This window comes from Helianthus annuus, chromosome 5, assembly GCF_002127325.2.
Source record: "Helianthus annuus cultivar XRQ/B chromosome 5, HanXRQr2.0-SUNRISE, whole genome shotgun sequence".
Lineage (NCBI taxonomy): Eukaryota > Viridiplantae > Streptophyta > Magnoliopsida > Asterales > Asteraceae > Helianthus > Helianthus annuus.
Window position 1 is genome coordinate 46,903,417 of NC_035437.2, and position 21,646 is coordinate 46,925,062.

The window sequence follows — 21,646 nt, forward strand, 5'->3', positions numbered from 1 at the left end:
TTAACCAGTTCGCTTGATGAAGCTTTTTGACGTTTAGTCAAATGGTTTTCATCATCAATTCCAGCTACCTGTTCTTCATTCTTTCTTTTGTAAAAAGAAGTTATGGTTTTATTCTTCCCCATAGCATAATCTAATAAAAAGTTAACAAATCAACCCCAATTTCAAGCTCTAATTTGTACCTGAATCATGTTACACCCTAACACGTAATAACTTAAATACCACGCAACGGAAAACATGAGCCCGAAAATTTCGTTCTTTATTAGACATATTATTCACACGAAGGTTCAAATACGAAATGTCATATATTCATTAAAAATGGTTTACAACGTTCTACAATATTAATGCTTCAAGGCCTATATAAATCAAACTATGTGACCGTTCTACCCCGTACAATCCTTGCTCTCAACTCGAGCTAAGTCCGCTTCACTTCGTTAATGGTAGAGGAAACCCGAGCGATACCTGTGGACACCACGTACAACCCAACCATTAGTCATTAACACACCATACAACATTAAACTATATAATAGAAATTCGTAAAGCATTCTATGAAGTAAACGTGGAATTGTCCAAGCGCTTTCTTAAATACTCTTTATCCAAACCCGGTTTCATTCCTTCATGAACCCGACAATCTCATACCTGCATTACATTCCAACTCAAAGCACATTTTTACTAATCGTAAATACTCAAATGCCTTGATAACGTTCATACATATGTCTCTAGCATTGTACATTCATTCACACACACATTCACACTTACGCACTTATTATCATATATACATATATACATACGTATCTTCATACATGCCTATGTCCCTTCCTACGCACAAAAAATTATTCACAAATATATACACAAATTCCTGTTTACCACTTCTTACATATAGGTTTATGCCGAAATGACATGTTCATAACTTTACATAGTATAGACGATATACAAATCGACCTGCGTGCCTTCTAGATTCCTATACATATATGCTTATAAAATTTCCTACACTAACACGAAGCAATCCATTCATTCACTAACCAACGACCTTTAACATCAATTATATTCGAAACCATTCTTAACATAAGTTATGAGGCCTTGGAAAACCCGTTTTAGTCAAGTCCCATGCTCAGAATATCAAAAGTTCAGCAAAATGCCAGCAGCACGGTCCCTCGCTGGCCGCGTAAGCCTTGGCTTACTATTTCGCGGGGCGCGACAGCTCCACCGTAAGCTACGGTGGCTACCGTAGCTTACGGTGGCCATAAAACCCTTACGGTGAGATGCTACTGCCATACGGTGGCCAAAAAGACTTCAGAACCTACCGTAGCTTACGGTGACTACCGTAAGCTACGGTACTGCCCAGCTCAACTCCCATTTTAATCACTAAAACTCCCATATCTTGACCCATACACATCCGAATCATATAAAACTTGTTCCTAATGGTCCGTAAAATATTCCCCTTACATAATTGACTAAAAATCCTTACCCCGGAGTCCTAACCATTAAGAATTACGTTAACATTATACTATTCATGCGCATTAATTTAACCTATTTGATCTTTATTATGCACATCCCGACTTACCTAACCACATTCGACTCTTTTCCATTAGACTTACCTTATGATTACCTTTAATTCATACTCTCTTACATGACTCTAAATAAATTACCAAACAATAAAACATATTAAGTCAAAAGGGGAAGTTTGGGATTCACTTACCTTAAGCGTTCCTATTTGCATTCGCTTTCTTGCCTCCTCTTGACCCATTTGCTTTCCATGCTCATGCGATACCTATCCTTTCATGCCATCATTCCCATGACATTGTTAGTATATATGTTCATTCCATATCAAGATCCATTTTAAATTCATAGTTACATTGACTTTTCTTAATCAATCATTCATCAACGTGCGTAAGACACAAATCGGCAATCACATTGTTCCACATCTATGAAATCTAATTCCTCATTATACATAGCACATAATTAGTCTAACATATATCATATGATTCCTCATAATCTTTCATTCATATTCGTAAATCTAACCATGCTATTAACTTATTTGTTAACTTTTCAGAAAGTCAACGATCAAGCATACAAACTCCCAACTTAGTAACTTATGTCCATATTGATGTAGTAGGCCATAACATCGATACCATATATATTTCATACTCATGTTTTAGAACACATTCAATCACAAGATCAATTAATTACACCATACACATGTATAAACAATTCATTACAACTAACGCTTTCATCATCCTACAATTGTTAACCACATTCAAAGTTAGTACTTTAACATAATCTCAATGTCATTATTTGCTAATAAACCCACAAGCAACACATTTAGTGTACATCCATTTCTAGATTACCATTGAATAACTAGTCCGACACATGAGGTGCACCACACCATACAAGTATAGAGTACAACTCCTAATTGAACAACTAGTCCGACACATGAGGTGCACCACACCATTCAAGTATAGAGTACAAACTCCTAAAACATACTTTTTACCAAAATCATCTCGTTAACTAATACCCACATGTATTCCATGAAAACATATATCTCATGCTAATTTCATTATCAAACACCTCATTATCACATTCTATACCTAACTACCAAATTCTTGCATACAAATTTCACCTTCTATCTTCACCTAGTCATTTCATCAAACATTTGGCGCGCATACAAATTTTTAAGCCTAATGTACAAGTATTTTCATACTTTTTCTTCCTAGTTCTTCATTTCAATCATCAACAATACAACATATCCAACTAATTACATACCATGTTCAACCTAACTAGCAAGGATTAATCACATACAACATAATATATCAAGAATTTAAACAAAGATTGGACATGGGTGACATACTCATGTCGCCACTTTTACTAACCCAAGTGGGTTTCATCTTTAAACATCAATTAACATCAAATCTTGTATAATTCACATTCCATATGATAATTCTAACATATATTCATGCTTAATTTCACTAAATTTCGTGGATTGATCATAAGCCACTTCATACAAAATCATTAAACTCAGAATTACAACTTACCATATGTTTGTTAGGACTAGATGGTGAGAGATCTTCGTTCATGCAATGCTTTCCATTCGATTTTGGCTTTGATTGGGCTGAATTTGTATTGTTGTTCTTGAGAGCTAGGGTTTACACCCCTATGTTCTTTCTCCTGCTCGATCCCACCATGCACACACTTTGTGTGTGAGATTTTTATTTTTTATTTCTTTTATAAACTTAAAACCCATTCTCTCAATTTAGTCCCTCAAGTTTGCTATACTTCCCTTTTTGTCACAACTAAATTCCTACTACATAACTTATTCTTTATCTATTTTAAATAGATTACTTAATAAAGATTAGTTAAACCGCCTTATACCATACAACATAGAAACATACTAGTAAATTAGACATTTCGGTTTTTGGGGCGTTACAAGTCTACCCCCTTAAAGGAGGTTTCGTCCCCGAAACCTTTCTCATTCAAACTAGACCAATTCTACTCTTACCTTTTCCAGTTGTTCATCCACAATACTTACTACAGCATAAAAGCATCCGGGATCTTGGCAAACGTTTTATTCATGAATAAACGTAATTATACACATCGTCCCTATGTTCTTAAATTAAGTAAATTACTTTCATAATTATATTTATGTTAGAATCTGCTCCAGAACTCTTATTAGTGTCGTGCTCACCTTATAATGCTAGTTCCTAGTACACATCGTCACTAGCGGTTCGTTTATTGAAATTTATTCCAAAGGTACACCATTTGTCGTACGAGTCTAAGTTTACGGTTCATTCCTATCCTTCTAATTAATTGTAATGTCCTCCTGTTTCTGCTTATTCTAAACGTTTCAATTCATTTCATTCCATTCCTATATCCTCTATAAAGTTTCCTTTGATTTCACAACAAATCCCAACATCCCATTTCCAATATGCCTTCTAATCATTCTTGTACTCATATGAGGGGTCATGCATCATCACATGCATACTTTAAAACATTAGATGACCTAGTAGTACTAAAAACAAAGCTATCCTCCTTGTAATTACTTTTTCGTACTTAATACAAGGATAAAGCATCAACCTACGGTTGGAACCGTTTCTTGAACTACTTAACAATTTTGTTCCAACGCGCAAATAATTTACAGATTCTTACTTATTAATCAAGAACGAAACATTTTACTAACCTCTTTTTTTATTACATATGTCAGTGATCCGTAAGCCGGATTCATTCGCATCGTTATAGGTACCTTCCGCACCAAAATTGGTCCCATTCATTCTTGTAAAATGCTCCCACTCGTGAGCATCCTTCCTTCAGCTTTATTACTATCATCTTACTGAGAATTTCCTCCATTCTTATCTGTAAAATTATCAGTTAGCACATAGCACTTATTATTTTCATTCTACATGGTGTTTGTTCTCCTAAGACTCCTTCACAAGTTTCTTATATACATGCTTAAAACGTATTACACATTCCATTTCTCACATATTATTTCTTTCATTTTATTGGTTATCTCACCATCTTCGCAATTTGACTTTTCGAGGTCAGCCCGGTACTTCTTACTTATCGTAGACATTTCGAGGTACGTGTTCGTAATTCTCTTCCATCCTTGCATACTTGCAAGGACTTCATTTCTTCATTTTAGTATTAATTGTAAAAATTTTACCCGTTCCCGACCCTACTTAAGTCATTTATCTAGGTCGTAGTCATCATTCATTCCGACTCCCAAGCGTCAACTAATAATATGTCTAACACGTAACTTATTTCAAAGCTTATTTCTTTCAACTAAAGCTTCTTGCTACTACAATAGCTTTCATTGGTTTTGCCTACTTGGCGAATCAAATACTTCATAATATTTTACTAATACTCGCTTAATGACTATCAACTTACTTTGTTTGACTTTTCGGAAGTCCATTTGTAAGTACATTCTGACCTATGCTTACCAATTACCTAGTCCTGACACATCCCTCTCTAGACGAGCCATAGGCTCCTACCGAAAGCATAATCTTTAATACATACCTGGCGCGAGTCGAAATCATTAATTCGTTATCCATACCTTGCGATGGTCATTCCTTCCCAATTTGTAACATTACATGACCTTACATTAAGCTCACCTGTAAGTATAGGATTGACAGTTCAAAACGTTAAATACTGGTTCCAAATGGCGTTCACCATTTGATCCGTATGACTCATTTGTTCCTTCAACCATTCTTGCATACTAAGTATTTGCATAAATATATTTATATATGTAAAAGTTCAAATCACAACTTGGATAATATCCGCTTTAAAGAATATTTACTTGTTTGGTCCATACTTACTTACGAATTCGGACTTTTCATTATTATCATTCATCCTTACTTGTTTGATCCGTAGTTTCTTATGGATTCAAACTTTTCATTCTACTTTTCATTCCTTCCTATGTTTTGAATCAGTCTCTCGGATTCCAAAATATCATTCATATCTTTCATTCCTTTCATTTTTCGAATCCGTCTCGCGGATTCTAACATATCATTCATACATTCCATTTAGACGAGGTGCTTAAAATTTTCCTTGAGAGTCTTATAATTCTCACCCACACGTCCACCTAATACTCAATCATTTCGGACACACCTGCAACAATTATCATGGTCTCACGAACATCATATATTTCTTGCGTACTGGCCAGGTACGCAATCCATATATTAGTTTCATGCCTTCATGTAATCATCGCCTTATGTCCGAAGAATTAGGTTTCGGCATGTGTAACATTCCAAAACTTCATTACTATTCCATCCTTATCCTTTATTTATATTTTTCATTCACTTAATAGGTTTTACCATACATGCACTCACATATGAAATTTACGTACCTGGGGTCAATTTGTCTTATTACGTGCCTTGGTGTCGGTCCTAAACCGCATTCGCGGATCATCCCTTCCAAGCAATTATGTTCACCTTACACATAAAATACTGTTAGTTTTCTTCAAATACATACTTACATTCACTTCTACCTTTAGATCTCGGTCGAGTCTTGGATTGTACGAGTTCCTTGTCACAAGAGCACACAGGTTTGAGTTCAAGTATTTGCCTCCTCATACTTGATTTCCCTCAAACCAGGGCTCTGATACCAACTTGTTACACCCTAACACGTAATAACTTAAATACGACGCAACGAAAAACATGAGCCCGAAAATTTCGTTCTTTATTAGACATATTATTCACACGAAGGTTCAAATACAAAATGTCATATATTCATTAAAAGGGTTTACAACGTTCTATAATATTAATGCTTCAAGACCTATATAAATCAAACTATGTGACCGTTCTACCCCGTACAATCCTTGCTCTCAACTCGAACTAAGTTCGCTTCACTTCGTTAATGGTAGAGGAAACCCGGGCGATACCCGTGGACACCATGTACAACCCAACCATTAGTCATTAACACACTGATGTGTGGTAAAATACACATATTTGTCCCGTGTAAATTGTATAATTTTTGTATAAGTTTTATTTGTTTTATTTAGTTTTTAGTATTATATTACATCATTTTGTGTTGGGACAGGTCCTGGTGCAAATGAAGCAAAAACGAGTAATATGGAAATAACCAGCCAGTTGGGCAGAGTGGAATGTCAATGACAGAAATGACAGAAGTAAAAATTGCCTCTATTTTCCTTGAGTGGGCCGAGCCTCCTATTTCTATGTTATAAGATGGCAATACGAATTATATAATAAATATGTATGGAGGCACCCATATTAATGAGAAAAAGGATGCTGCCATAGTGATTATTATTGTCGGTGGCTAATAATTATATTGGTGGAAGGAATAGAACTCCACACAAAATAAAAAGAAGGCTGCCATCAGATATATTTGAGGGGGAACGAACAAAAAAAAAAAAAAAAGACAAGTAGACGACAGAAAGTTTTGACGGCACAACATCAGACGACAGAAGGGGCGATCTAGAGGAAAGGTGTTTGGTTCGAGGGTTTAAGCCGCGATCAAGATTCTAGTCCAGGTTTGATATTTATTAGTATTCAATTTTGTTAAGACTTTGTGTGTTTTCAGATTTGATACTATGACTTATTTATTATTTGAGACTTGTTTATTTTTCTTGACTATGATTCTTGGCTAAACTTTTCATGCTACCTAGGCCTAGATGAACTTGATGATTGTAATGCGATTTTGACATGATTATGGTTATTTGATGTGATTTACATAACTTTGCCTTGTGATTGATCTTGATATTGCATGTTGGTGTGTTTTGATTGATTATTGGTTGATGAATTCAACGGTTTAGGCACGTAGAAATATCCCCTAGACTTAGAGTTTAATTTGAATCGTTGATCTTACGGTTTTCGGTTTGAATATTGAGGTGAGAAATTGACCAATTCGATTAATAATTGAAATCAATATACCAAAACTTGCATCCTCATCTTGTGACTCGAAAGACGATTAAGGTGAGCTAGGTTATTAGCTAATCATTGGTGGGTAGATTGGGTGACCGATAGCTCGGGCTCGTTTATTACATCGTGGTTAAGGTTTTCTAGGATTTCAATCTTCAAGGTTTGGTTTGCTTTGCGTTTTGAGAGTTTTGGGGGTAGAGTTACTTTCATTGCTTGATTCTCGTAGGATTTGGTATCGATAGGTCGAGCCGGTTTGTTCTAGCACTTCACATTTCGTCTCTCTCTTTCGTTTGATACATCTCTAGTGGGGGGTTAATCGAGGGAGTCGGATATTCAACCATTGTCACTGTCAGAGTAGCATTGCATGATTCTAGGGATTCGACACCTAGGTAGTCCTTGTCTCATATATATTTGATCAAACTTTGCTCTCGTGTTCGTGTTTGTTTCACGTCGTTTGCCGTGTCTGCCATTTTCTTAGTCATTTAGTTTAATTAGTTAAAACCTCAAATCCAAATCACAAATTAAAACCAGTTAAGTAATTAGTTGAGTCAGAGTCTAGTTTAGCGTCGCTAGTGTCTCGTGGGTTCGATACTCGGACTTAATTGGGCTTTACTACGTACGATAGGTACACTTGCCTGTCAGTGGTCTAGTACTTAGAGAGTCTTAGTTTATAAATTTAAAACTAGGGTGTCTAGATTAGGTTAGTTTTTTATAGACCACATTCTGCACATCAAGTTTTTGGCGCCGTTACCGGGGACACTTAGGCGATTGCGTTATTAGCTTTGACTGATCTTATCTGTTAAATTGGTCTTACTTGTAGTTTGAGTCTTAGGGTCTGAGTCTAGTAGTAGTGTGTCTAGTCATTTTTGTAAATATTTTTTTATTAGTTTGTTTCATTTTATATATTTTTATCATGTGTTTTATCTGTGGAGGGCCCCATTACACTAAATATTGTCCAAATTCATCGGGGTATTCCACATATTACTCTTCTAACTCATATTCACAGCCACAGTCTTATCAGAATTCCTATCCTTCACCATATCAGAATTTCTATACTTTACCATATCAATCATGCAACGAAAACGAGTGCCCACCTTACTTTCAGACATTGGTGGAATCATGTTAAGTCTTCGCTCAGTCGACAGCAACACTGGAATAGATGTTGAGGGAAAGCAACAATCAACTCATGGATCCATTTTGTCGGGGTTGCGCTGGACCGCACAAGTATGAAGATTGTCCGGTCGCTTTTCAAGGGGCGATGCCTTCAGATTCAAAGGAGACGCCATTGGAGGATACTGAGAGTACAAATGAAAATGATAAGGTAGAGCGGGAAGAACGAGAAGAGAAGAACGGTAAGTTTATAATTGATTTTTCATGTGGTGATGAGAAGATAGATGCGCAACTGGCTGAATATAAGAGATTAACAGAAGAAGAGATTGAAGAAGAGCCACCTGGTGATCTAGAGTTATCAGATGTAGAACCGGAGACGATAATGGACGTTGAAGTCCCACCTCAGGTTCAACAAGTCGTTAATTCCAGCTATTGGTGTCCCACGCCATGGAATATCGATGATGGCTTTTGGAGTGATGATGAGGTGGTAGTAGAAGAGGCAGAGTTAGAGGTGCCCGACTACACCGCAGTTGAAGAAGTTGAAAATGAGCTACTTAACAAGATGGAGGATGAGAAAGGTGAGCATGTACCATCTTGGGAGGAGGAGTTTGGTGATGAGTTGGTAGGTTTGCCAACTCTTGAAGATGAAGAATTTGACCCGGTCGGCGATCTCGCCTATTTAGAGACATTACTTGAAAAGGAACCGACCATGGAGATCAAATATACACCAAACGTAGAAGAGAAAGTGGCTGCGGGGTTTGACAACTGGCCCGTGAAAGATTTAGATGTTGTATCGCCATCATATTTAAAATCACGGGAGAAGGCACACAAACGCTTGGATTGACATAGTGCAAGGATTCAGAGATGGTGCAAACAAAGGCGCAAGGCAAAATTGAAGTACAAAGATGACCATCCTCCTCACTACATATCTTGTATCAGGTTTCGTCCAGGTAAATTTAAATATTGGTGGTCTGACCCGTTTAAATTTTTTAAAATATTTTATTATTCCACCAATAAATTTTTAATTATCTTTGAGGACCGGGTGGAATTAAACGGGTTAGACCAGGTCCAGATCAAAGAGAAACCTTCTGATTAAATTCAAGTGTGGGGAGGTTTTGTGAAGTTTTGTAATTTTATATATTCGGTAGTTTGTAGAGTTTGTATATTTAGTCATTTATTTTGTACCATGAGTCTAACTTAGTAGTTTTGAGTCGTTTTTTTAGAGTCGGTACTGCTTTGGTTTTGCTTGTTTTTGTTAATGCAGGTTTGGATATGTACCACCCGTACTCAATCTCCATTCAGGTGATTTTGGAGCTGCTTATCAGATATCAGGCATTTTCCGAGTGTACCAGTTAGAGTCAAAGCTGATCGCGACCAAAATGCTATACGATCGAGCTGGATTGGATGAGAGGTTTGGAGCTTACACGTTATAAAACCAGCTAAGTCCTTTCCAATTATGCCCTTCGTCTTTTTATTTCTTATTTATTTTTAGTCTTTTGAGTCGGTGTCGATCCTACATTGAGGGCAATGTAGAGTTTAAGTGTGGGGATGGGAAACTATCATTTAGTGTCTAGTTAGTACTTAGTAGAGTCTTGAGTCATAAAAATTGAAAAATACAAAAAAATCAAAAAAATCAAAAAAATTGAAAAAGAAGTGAGTTTGGTGTGAGTCCCGGTCCTTTGGCGCATAGAAAACAAAACCTTTTCAAAACGTCGGTCAAAAGCGGTTTAATTGTCGAATTTACGAGTCGAAAGCACATGTTTCTTTAAGTTGCGGGATAGTAGGTTGACTGAATCGATTTTTGGGAGTAAAAGGTTTTGGGATGCCTAGGATAGTGGATGGAGCCGGAGAGTTAATTGGTTGTGCATTGTCAATATCGGTAGCCCTTATTTTCCACATGATAGTGAGATTTGAGCCTTTATATGTTTCATATATATATATATGATCACTATTTTCGTTTCATGTGTGTTTACCGACTTGTTGCATTACTTTAGAACTTGTGCGTTTTGATACAGTTTGAGACCTTCGGTTAGGATTTGGCATGGATATGATAGAGGCATTAGGATCACCTTGTTTATGTAGCCTTTGTGTTTGACCCGTTTCACCACTACCCTTAGATACACCACTTTGAGCCTAGCCATTCGTTTGTTACCCGTTTGTGATTTGATAGCCGGATCGTGTTACGTGATTATTATATATGAAAAAAATGAAAAACGAAAAAAAAAGAGAAAATTGAAAATTGAAAAAAAAAAGAAGATATGAAAAAAAAAAAGAAAAAAAATGAGAAAAAGAAAAAAAAAAGAAAAAAAATATAGAATAAAGTTGTGGGTCGAAATGACCAATATATTAGTATTTGTTTCGTTCTTATCCGGTTTATCGTGTGATTATGTGTTTAGCCACTTATTCCCAAAAAAAATGAAAAAAAAAATAAATATATAACCTACCTTTAGCCCTTACCTACCCGTTAAAGCCCTCTTGATCCGTGTCGAATTTTAACAATTAGGTGGAGATCTGATTGGCGTACAAGCTTATGATAGTATGTTTCATAGTTCGGTTTTGAGAGTTCACTCGAAATTACATATATATTAGCCAAGAGATGAGTGAAATTGTGAGGGGTGTTGACAATGCATAATTGATTGCTTTAAGGTAAGAAAAACTTGATTAGGTAGGCCCGTTTTCATTTAAATATCATGATTCGTCAATCTTTTGAACGTTGTAGGTCTTGCAAAACCGTTGTGCTTGATGATTTCGTAGTTCGCGTTATAACTTGTTCGAGACTTGCGTTATTGTTAAGTGTTTAAGTTGACATGTTGCTTGGGATTTTGCTTAGGGATAAGCAAAAGGTAAAGTGTGGGGATATTTGATGTGGTCTAAATTATACATATTTTAGATAAATATTTCCTACACTTTTGAATAGGTTTTGGGTTGTTTTTATTAAAATCCACTTGTAGTTGGTTCATATTTGGATTTTAATGGTTTTAAAAGAAAATGAGCTAAAATGGTTTGAAGATGACATTTAATTGACATTGAGGTTAAATGGAATTCAATTAGAAATTAATTATGAAATTAATCAACACATGTTAAGCCTTGGCTTACTATTTCGCAAAATGCCAGCAGCACGGTCCCTCATGGGTCGCGTAAGCCTTGGCTTACTATTTCGCGGGGCGCGACAGCTCCACCGTAAGCTACGGTGGCTACCGTAGCTTACGGTGGCCATAAAACCCTTACGGTGAGATGCTACTGCCTTACGGTGGCCAAAAAGACTTCAGAACCTACCGTAGGTTACGGTGGCTACCGTAAGCTACGGTAGTGCCCAGCTCAACTCCCATTTTAATCACTAAAACTCTCATATCTTGACCCATACAGATCCGAATCATTTAAAACTTGTTCCTAATGGTCCGTAAGATATTCTCCTTACATAATTGACTAAAAATCCTTACCCCGGAGTCCTAACCATTAAGAATTACGTTAACATTATACTATTCATGCGCATTAATTTAACCCTTTTGATCTTTATTATGCACATCCCGACTTACCTAACCACATTGACTCTTTTCCATTAGACTTACCTTATCATTACCTTTAATTCATACTCTCTAACATGACTCTAAATAAATTACCAAATAATAAAACATATTAAGTCAAAAGGGGAAGTTTGTGTCACACCCCGATCTCCACGTGTCCCCGGTGGGCCCGGCGTGGGGTATCGTGACGTAGTTGGCGTCATCATAGACAAACAACACAATATAATAATGCACAGCGGAAGCAAAAGATAAATATAATACGATCCGGATATAAAGTAATATCAAGTATTACAACGGAAAGTAGAGGATCCACAGGCGGATCAAAAAAAACTTAAATGTTATTCAACAGACTTTAGGCGCTAGAACTTGCAAGATTCCTTATTAACGCCCTGAGCAGCTTCCAGCCTATTACGTACTTGTACCTGTCACTTAGACTTTGGAAAATACGTCAGTTTTCACTGGTAAATACACTCAACTGACTCATTTGAAAAGAGTTTATGAAAATTGGTTTAGGCGCACAAGGCACAAAACTATTTTGACACTTGATTAAGATGCACAAGGCAAGATTAATCTTTTATACTTGGGACAAACTATATCTCATGTTACCAGTTTTACATAACTTGCTCTACATGCGGGGCCCGGTACTATGCCGGTTCAAGATTAACCGACACACCACTATTCCCTTATTGGGAATCCCTTAATGGGTATAATCAATTAATAAGCATAAAGCATCTGTCAGGTGTATGCCTACACCCCGTGCTTAGGTCGTGGCCATTTCATTTAATGAGTCAAGGATATCCAGGACACGGTCGCATTAACCCCCAATGTTTCAGTCAAGCAATACGAATTAAAACAGGTTATTTGAATTTCCCGACACATTGGTCTTCGAATCCCATACCTGACCATGTGGTATTTATATTACCGTATCCCAAGCCCGTAATAGGGAAAATAAGTTAAGAGTATTTACCTGAGCTAGCTCCTGTCTTAAATAGCAAGAATTATAATAACTCAGCCGTATTCACTTAAGTAAGCGTAGGTACAATTTACCGGAAGGCTCTAGTCTGGAACGATGGTATAAATAACCAATTAGAATACTAACGGGTCTTTAATTAAGCATAAGCTTAGACCGGTTAGTTTTAAGGAAATATACGGTTCAAGCGCACGATTAAGCGAAGACCGGATAGAACGTGATTTAGACCCGACAAGTTTGAATACTTGTATAATATGGGTATACAAAATACATTCTGGATTTTGAGACAAAAATGATAACGTTTGACCCGTTTCGGTCAATTTATGCAAACTAGTTACATAAACCGAACCGAGCGCTAAAAGAGCGTTACGGGTAGGCAAAAGAGTCATATGCAAGTTCCCTGAGATAATATGCTTCTAATATGATATAATATCAGTAAGTTAGGTTCTATATTGCCCGGAATAATTTTAAACTCAATTTATGCCTTATAAGGGCATTTTGGTCATTTAAAAGATTATACAAGAGTCAAATTAGAAATCTGAGTTTCGGGTCTGGTTTATACAGAAAATATACTCCATTTAACATATTATAACAGTAGGGTATGACCCATATACCAAACTCATCATTTAAAATCAAACTATGCACCGTAGGGGTATTTTAGTAATTTCACAAGGGCTAAAAATGCCAAAACTGGAAACCTGAGTTCATATACTTATACTTACTGTTATTATATGAAAATATTCTAATTACATCAGTAGGTATAAGTCTTATATGTTTAAAATGAGTATAACGCTTACTATGCGTTAAAACGCTTAAAATACGATTTAGAGGCGTTTCCGGGTTTTCAAATGAAAACTGAGATTTTTATATTTCCAGAACACTTAAAATAATTTATTTAACAAATAAAATTAGTAGAAAAAGGTTTCGGGTCAAAAGAATGTATAAAACTCATTTTATGGCTTAAACTGTCAAAATCGGTGTTAACCGAATCGACTAAGCGATCTAAGATACGATCAGCCAAAAATTAAATAAAAATCATCAAAAGTCCCAAAATATTATATAACATCAGTGGGTAAAAAGTTTTGTATCGAAAAGTGGCCTGAAATAGGTTATACGCTAAATGCGCCGTTTATTTAACATAAAGATATAGTTTTACGCTATCGGCCATAACTCAAAATCTGGACCACCAACTGATCTCAAATTTTCGGTGCAAGTTTATAAATTAATAATAAAGATTTCTACTCTTTTACTTTTCCAAAAATCACGTTTTATATCAAAAAGGGCAAAATAGTCAACTTTTAAGCATAATCGGAAACACGCATATGAATCGGTTAAGCATAGACTCAAGATGTAAAAATTCCAGAAAGTTATACATAAATAAAAATGGTCAAAATACACTCTAATACAGATCTCAAACATGCATGCACGGATCCGAATCGATAGTCTACGAAAAAGTCGTTTTATAAGACTTTCGGTTCCGATCCGAGTTTATACTAAAGATTGTCGAGTTGATTATGATAAAACACATTCTTATATTCATTATAAGTTATTTTTGATGATCAAACTGATTGCATGTCATCTACATTACCATTTATGCTATATTTCGCAAAAACGATTTCTGTTGACTTTTTAAGAACATCTTTGACTCGACAAATAGCATGCTTAGAGTGGGAATCAGAGAATACCCTTTTGAGGGTTTGTTCCCCACATAAATACCAACTTATAAGTGGTTTCAATTTGAGAAATGACAGAGCCAATTTCGTTTAATCGAAAAGTCAAACTTTATGAACAACGGTTTGACTCTTAACTAATAATCTATGCTAGAACGGATTTGAGGATGATATGAATGCTTACAAAGGTCCTAATGAAGCCTAGAAAACACTTGGAGGCTGCCTTGACGATCAGATTGCTCCTGGAAATGCTTTGAGAGTTCTTGCAAGTTGTGGGTGTTCATGTTACTATCACAAGTGCCTCAAAAAGTGATGAATTGATCAGATTTATAAGGGAAATCAGATGTTGTGAGAGGTCTCTAGGTGTCTATACTTGCATGTCCATCCATTGGTGCACTTAGGAGGTGATATTAGCTGTTATGCACTCAAATTTCGGACCAAAACAGCAGCTGATCGCAAAAAGCTGCACCTGGGTTTATTGGCAGCTCCAAACTTTGTTAATTATTGGCAGTTTTGGTCCCTGTCCTTGCACGCGAGGTTTTGGCTATGAATCTTGACTCGTAAACCCTCAAATCTGGTTTTTAAGAACCTTGGGACATTTACCAACATGGTAATGTCCTCGGATAACTTTGCGCTCACCCGAAAAGTCATGAAATTCGACGTTGACGCTTTTAACCCCTCAAGTACGGTTTTGGCCATAACTTTCTCATACGGTAACGAAACTTCACGAAATTTTTACCACATATTCTAGTGAGTATATTTTAGCATTACAAAGCTTCGGGTCTGCCAAAAGTTCACTCAGAGGTATAAATTCAACATGTTGACACTTTTAGCCCCTCAAGTACGGTTTTGGCCATAACTTTCTCATACGGTAACGAAACTACGTGAAATTTTTACCACATATTCTAGTGAGTATATTTTAGCATTACAAAGCTTCGGGTCTGCCAAAAGTTCACTCAGAGGTATAAATTCAACATGTTGACACTTTTAGCCCCTATAGTTTGTAATTCCTCACTTTTGTGCAATTTCCGCTTCGTATGATCCATGATCCATCCGTTTAAGGTTATAAACATTATGTAGGGTTATTATGGAGTCTATTTAGCCATTGTTGACACTTTGGACCCTTATGTTCCATAGTTTCCACCGTTTGTCAACTTTAGTCCCTCTAAAGTTTGTTTTTGCATATGCAAAGTCTATGACACGTGTCAATACATCATTGGACGTAAATTTTCGAGGTGTTACATCCTCACCCCCTTAAAAGAAATCTCGACCTCCAGATTTACTGAAACAAATGAGGATATTTCTCTTTCATCGTGGATTCCACTTCCCACGTGTATTCGGGACCTCTACGGGCATCCCATTTGACCTTAACAATAGGCACGTGCTTCCTTCGAAGCTTCTTCACCTGTCGATCCTCAATCGACAATGGTTTTTTTTTCCACGAACTTCAAATTCTCGTCTATGTGTATATCTGTATGCGGTATAACCAGTGATTCGTCAACGAAACACTTCTTCAGATTACAGATGCGGAACACATTATGTATAGTGCTAAGTTCTTCCGGCAAGTTTAACTTATAAGCAACTGACCCGATACGTTCGACAATCCTGAAGGGTCCTATGTACCTCGGGCTTAGCTTGCCTTTCTTACCAAATCGCATCGCTCCCTCCTAGGGCGATACCTTAAGTAACACTTTATCACCTACATTGCAGTGAAAATCTTTGCGCTTTGGGTCCGCATAACTTTTCTGCCTATCCCTGGCAGCTTTCAAACGATCGCGAACCTGAACGATCTTGTCTGTCGTCTTGAAAACGATTTCTGGTCCTGATAGTTGGACATCTCCAACTTCTGCCCAACATATAGGCGATCTACACTTCCTACCGTATAAGGCCTCAAAAGGCGCGGCCCTAATACTAGTATGGTAGCTATTTTTATAGGAGAATTCTATCAAGGGTAGGCGGTTATCCCAACTGCCACCTAAATTAATCACACATGCTCGAAGCATGTCTTCCAATGTTTGGATGGTACGCTCACTCTGTCCGTCCGTCTGCCAACCGTTATGTGATAGTGCTCCTTGACTTATTGGCGGAACATATCCTTAAATCCTTAGGGTGCCATACATCGCGAGCTCCACCAAGCTCCTTAAATAGGTTTTAGCTCATAAGTTATTTGATCTTGATATATTCGATTACCTCGAATGATTTCATATATTCAGAGCTTACTAGCCTGACAATTAACAGATTGGCACACCTTTCCAGGGTGATATCTTTTGTTGAACCTTATCTCTTAACAAGAACTTAGGAGGTTTGCTAATTCCATGAATCCTTGATTCTCTGCCGAATACTGGCAACTTATAGATGGTTATGGATTTGCTCGATCTTATTCGTTGTTCCCAAGGCAACTTTTATTTCCTGATAATTGGACTTACCAATTCTCTGCCTAGCAATAGATGTTTAACATCTTATCTATACAAGGTCTCCCAAAGGAGCAACGTTGATACTTATATAACGACTATTACCGAAAAGCTTATCTTAAGGCGATATGGTTATTCCAACCACTAGTTGACTAATCTCAAAGAATAGTTGTTCCTTACAGCTAGTCGAATAAATCGACGATCCTGGCAGCAATTGGGGATTCCTAGTTATTGCCTGAATAGGGTTGCGGTAATCAATGCATAAGCAAGATGAACCGTCTTTCTTATTTTAAAAAAATCGGAGTTCTTAGAACCTTGAATTTTGGCTTTACGAAACCTTATCCAAAACTTATTTATTTGGCTCTTAGTTCTTCCTATTTCGCTGGTAATAACAGATATAAGATTCTTACAATAACTGCAGCCCTAAGCGGGATGTTTGTCCTAACATCCTCTTGCCTCTCAGAAGGTAACCATGGTAATTCTTATAAAGAAGCTAATTATGACCCATAGAGATGTCGGAGATTTCCACATTCTCAGGCTTTGGCTCATCTATCGCTGCCGGATGTCAGATAAATGACACATTCCCTTTACCATTGCAAAGATGCCCTAAGTAGAGATACTTATAAGGACATTTTTATATTGGATATCTCCTTTGAATACTACTAGTCGACTTTAGTACTATATGATCATTGAGATATCTTCGGGGATCCCATGCATTAAACCTCCATACTGATCAGGCATGGAAGCAATCTATGGGACACACTAGGATACGCAAATCCTCATATGGTACTCTTATCAAACATAGTTTGGCATTCGCAGACGATAGAAAACAATGAGAAAAATAATAAAATAAAATAAATAATATATATTGTCGTACTCTTTCTGGGGAAGAGTACTCCAGATTTGTATGAAAGGATTATCTCCGAGGGTGGGGGAGAGGTCCTTATAGGTTCCATTGGTAAATTATACCTCATATTTAATATATGGGGTCCTTATGAACGTAATCCAGAGTTTGCTAAGCTTATGATTTGCTAAAGGTTTATTATCCCTTGCATCAATGTAAAAATACTTGTCAGTCACTATCAATGCTAAACGGTAAAGGACGTACCTATTGCTATTATCGATGTGCACTGTCTCAGGTACTCAACCGGTAGTCTAGGTGGTTCCTTTCTTATCCTTTCCCGACCTAGCTGCTCCTTTCTTGGAAGCCTTAGGGCAATTAGTACTGATGTGCCCCTTTTCACCACAGCTGAAACAGTTTGCATCCTTCATGTCCCTACATTCGTGGGACTGGTGGCCAGTTCTTTTACAGATGCCACATTGCTTTATCTTTTGGCTTAATCGACACTGCCCCCAATGTCTTCTTTTGCAAGTTTTGCATGTAGGCTTTTTGTTGGAATCCTGTTGGTTATTGTTGAGCTTGGATTTGCTCTTCTTAGGATTCTGAGAGTTATCCTCCTCCCTTTGTCTTTTGTCATTAGTTTCATTCACGAACGACTTTTGTCTCACTACATCCAGAGTGAGAGACAAGGATAGATCTACAGCTGATCTGTAGTTGGTTGGCCTTGAAGCCTTAACATCCCCTTTTATTTCTGGTGCCAAACCACCGATGAAACGCGCAATGCGTTTTGGTTCCGGGGTGATTAAATAGGGTACTAGTCTAGATAGGGAGTTGAAGTCGGTAACATATTGCTGGCAATTTAGGTTTTTCATTGTGAGATTCAGAAAATCTGTCTCCACCTTTTCCACTTCGTGTTGTGGACAGTAGTTCTCCTTGATAAGGTCCACAAACTTGGACCATCCCATAAGGTATAGGGGAATTTTCCCCGTGGACTGCATCATGGCCTTCCACCATACAAGAGCCTCTTCTTTGAAAGATTGTGAAACAAATTTTACTACGTCCTTATCAGCACAATCGCTGATGTCCACAACCGTTTCCATTTCCTCAAGCCATTCCATAGCATCAATTGCTCCTTTTTCGCCATTGAAATCTCTGGGTTTGCATGAGACGAAATATTTGTAGGTGCACCCGCCCTCAGCTGAACGGGGCTTATCATAGAGTACTAACTCCTGAGGTTCGCTCTTTTCATCTGAAGAGTGAACGGAGCTCTCCTTACGAGCTGGTGTATTCGTTTCCGTATGGATCTTTGAGTGAGTGACACTCGGTTCCTTTTTGTTCTCAAGTACCTTATCCACCACTTCACTAATTGCTGCGCTAATCAAGGCCTGAAGAGTAGTGCCATTAACATTTATATTTATATTTGCATCCTTGTTTTTAGCCGCTGCACTGCTGTGTGCTTCGTCGGAAACCTCCATTCTGGAGCTTTGGTACTAACACCAAAAATAACGTATGCTTAGATGCAAGTTATTATGGAATCATCGCAATAGATGATTTATAAAGTCATGGTATTACTAAACCATAATGGTTGTTTGGTTTATAACTTCCTTATAGTATGCTACTAGAAAGTATGTCAATTATATTTAGCCTAGGTCAAAGAGGACCATCAATTGTGTTTATGGTTTGAGTCCATTACCTTTTGACTGGGGATCACAACGTCACAACTGTCCTTGTCATAACGACAATCTTTAGATAGTTGGAAGGCTTGTCATGAAGGACATTAATAATCATAGGTCCGAAGGCCTTGTCACAAAGGACATACAAAACATGGCACTTAAGGAATTAATATATAAGCTACAATCTTATTGGATTAGAGATCTTAAGGTTCGAACATAGTTCTTCACCTTTGGAAAGAGAGTCAAAAACTACAACCGTCATCTTTTGGAAGATAATTTATTTTGCCACAAAGGCTAGTCAATGTACATCATTCTGACTAACTAGATGATTGTGAGCCCCAGAGGAGTCGGCCGTGGTAAAGCTTTGAAGGCTAACTAACCATGAAGTAATAGCGTACTTAATTATAGGGAATTGTCGAACCTGATAATTTAAATAGCCATGGTGCAAACAAACCATATAGGCCGATAGATAGTATTAAGTTTATTTGATCATGTTTTGCCTAGATTTTTAAATAAACCATCTTTGGCGTTTAAATGGAATAAATCCTTTATACTTACTAGACGGGGGACATAAGTCACGACTGTCAATGTCATAGCGACATCTTATATAGCACAACGGCTTGTTCCATAGGACTTTTCGATGGCACAGATGCCTTGTCACTAGGGAAATTTTTAATACATAATCAATGATTCCTCTGGATCGGAAAATTTCATAATTCATTGTCTTGACAAGAAGTTATGAAATAAAACTATCGTTTTCATGTATGCATCTTTGCCAGTAGGTATACATCCCAGGTGGATGTTTAGATGTGTATATCATGTTCGACGTTTATTAGCCATGATTCCTATCGATCATATAGGCTAATTAAGGGGTTTGGAAGTTCCTAATATAAAGGTGACAATCGCGATTTTATCGCATCACTGTTGTCGGGAGTGTTAACACGTTTTCAGGTGTTTAACAAGGACCTGAGTCTCTTTAAGCAGGTCTTACCATCGTAGCCAGGTCCCTAACGACATTCAAGCTAGGTTATACCTTTTGAGACTCTTTTTAATATAATTGCAGGCAGGAAAGGAATGGTATTTATTTTATTCAGGATTATAATTATCCCAAATTTATTGAAAATATAACTTTGGCATATAAGCCTAGTCACGTAGACAAGTTTAATTTATAACCCATGATTTCTGAGAATCGAGGCATTACAATTTATCCTAGTTATAAATCATTACGGATATTGAGGTGGCACCAAGGCCTAGTCACAAGGACATTTATAAATCATAAGCTAGGATTTCAGAGAATCAAAGCCTTGAGGTTTGAACCTAGTTCATTACCTTTTTCTGACAGGGAGCCATAGGTTACGACTGTCTTTATTAAAATTTCTGGCCCGTGGGCCTATCAATTAACATCTCGTAAGATGTTAAGACATATAGTCATTGTACTGATGATACGTTCAGCGGTCAAAGTAATGACATGACGCCATGATCTGTGTCATTAATTTAATCAACTGTCGTTCAGTGGTCATAATGATGACATGACGGCAGGATTAGCACTTAATTTAAATCATCTGTCATTCAGCGGTCATAATAATGACATAACAACAGGAATAGTACTTTAATTTGAATCAATTGTCGTTCAGCGGTCATAATAATGACATGACGACCAGATTATCGTCTAGAGGGCTTTTGAGCATAGCTCACCCCCTTAGGACGGGGAATCTCCAAAGATTCACAACTGTCGATGTCGCAATCGGACAGTGTATTATAGCTCGTGGCACTTCATCCTTAAGGGATGATTATTTTACTTACAGGGAATTTTAAATAAATCCCAATTTTCAAATTTATTACCCGTAGGCATCAAGTCATTATCAGACTTGTATACAGATATAATCTGTAGATAATTTATAAAAAGAGTGGCTTGTGTGATTTTACAGGTCACGCTTAGCCAGGAGTGTTAACACCAGATGTTAACAGAGATTTGAATCTTTTCAACCAGGTTTTACCATATTGGCCAGGCCTTTATTAAGACATTCGAGCTAGGTTTTACCTTACTAAGATTCTTGTTAAATGGCAAATCAAATAAAAATTG

At 37.1% G+C, this 21,646-nt stretch overlaps 1 long non-coding RNA gene across 2 annotated transcripts; it reads right to left on the minus strand.

The window, feature by feature from the left end:
• Window positions 1-235: 235 nt before the first annotated feature.
• LOC110940583 lies at window positions 236-3,160 on the minus strand. 2 transcript variants are annotated; one of them, XR_002593327.2, is made up of 3 exons: window positions 3,030-3,160; window positions 1,697-1,768; window positions 236-459 (listed from the first exon to the last, which is right to left on the minus strand). It is a non-coding gene; the product is annotated as an uncharacterized LOC110940583 (long non-coding RNA). The 2 variants fall into 2 exon arrangements; XR_002593328.2 differs by having other exon boundaries at window positions 1,697-1,773.
• Between the last annotated feature and the right edge of the window lie 18,486 nt (window positions 3,161-21,646).